The 1,559-nt window shown below is 36.2% G+C and overlaps 1 long non-coding RNA gene across 1 annotated transcript; it reads left to right on the forward strand.

Annotated features, from left to right (window-relative positions):
• The first annotated feature begins 21 nt into the window (after positions 1-21).
• LOC118345284 lies at positions 22-820 on the forward strand. The gene is made up of 2 exons (XR_004798856.1): positions 22-530; positions 650-820. It is a non-coding gene; the product is annotated as an uncharacterized LOC118345284 (long non-coding RNA).
• The last annotated feature ends 739 nt before the right edge of the window (positions 821-1,559 follow it).

Genomic DNA, 1,559 nt, shown 5'->3' on the forward strand with positions numbered 1-1,559 from the left:
GTGTTTGTGGGATTTTTGTAAGGGATAATGATAATGTACTGAATCTGTTTTAGTCTTTTTCCTGCTTCTATAGTGTAGTAGGTATTTCCTTTGTATACTTCCTGTATATTTGGACTATGCCTATTCTTGATAATAAAATCTCTTATTAATTATTAAAAAAGAAATTATCAATGAATGACAACAAGCAGTTTATCCCATCACCTTGTGAATTTAAATTTTATCTAACAATACAAGTTGGCGGGGACAGTAAGTGGTCCATGAACTATTTGAAAAACAATGATGATGATGTCTCCCTGCAGCCCCAGGTGATTACTGCTGGTAAGATGGTGTAGTGGGAGGTACCTTCCCTAGCTCATTCACTATAGCCATTATCCCCATCAAAAGCTTATAACGTTGCAATGCAGGCTACAAAGACTGAGACCGGTTGAACTTACAACACTTCCATGGGGAGGAAGAGCAGCATATTCATTCTCTTTTTGTGCTACAATTTGGTGAAAGGTGGAAAATCAGCTTTGCCTTCTATCTGGAAGGTATGGCAATGCATTCTTAGCAAACACCAGAAAACATCTTATGAAAAGTATGGTAGCTTAATTTGTCTTCAGAAAAGGATTTTTATTATCTTTTGATGCCCCTTTTTTTTAACCTTCAGATCCACGGATACAGAAAGGAAATATAAATGTGTCTTAAAGTTTGTACTGATGAAGAAAAACAAACGAGGAAATATGTCAGTCTTTCTTGAATATATATTTGTACTGCAATAAGAGTATAAGCTATGTGTAAGAACGTAGTTAGTTATAACGTGCACAGATTGTTCTCTGTAGATGGTTTGTCTTCTTTTCTTCTCGGGAGCCCCCTTATTTCACACCCAAATTTAATCAAATGATTGTGGCAGTACCAGCTCGCCATTGATGGAATGCTAGGGAACCTCCTCCTGTTTCATTTTGGAGCGGCCTTCATATTGCAGCTGACTCCATGCCTCTCTCTCTCTCTATTGATAACATGGCAGTGATGAGCTGGCACTATCATCATAATCATTCAAGCGTCGGTTTGGATTGGGAGATGAGTTGAGATTATCTCACTACTATTCACAAATCTCATTACTTTTTGCAAATCATCTTAACTAATTTCTTCTGAATCCAAACGGGGCTAACATTCCATTTCTCCCATTGCCACCGAGTCAACTTCCTACACTTACTGATTCAATTCCAGTAGAACAAATGAGTTTGGAATTCTATTATTATTTGCTTTTGGTAAGTTCCGAAACTCTATTTTTAAGTCAAAAATGCCGACAAAGACCTAGCAACTTAGCCTACAATTAGGCTTGGGACATTTTTAGAGGTTAACCAGCTTGCTGCTCAATGAATCGATCTTCTACTACCCATGATAAAGGAAAAGGAATAGAACTCTTTCATTTTAAATTTTGTTATCTTCAATCACGCTCCCTGATGAAATATTGTTCAAGTGTTTTCATATATTAATTACTTAAATTGCAGTCACTTAAAAAATGACGTCTCAAATTAATATGACTCAGGGTGACAAAATTTATGATGAAAAATATA

This window comes from Juglans regia, unplaced genomic scaffold (genome assembly GCF_001411555.2).
Source record: "Juglans regia cultivar Chandler unplaced genomic scaffold, Walnut 2.0 Scaffold_20461, whole genome shotgun sequence".
NCBI classification, from domain to species: Eukaryota; Viridiplantae; Streptophyta; class Magnoliopsida; order Fagales; family Juglandaceae; genus Juglans; species Juglans regia.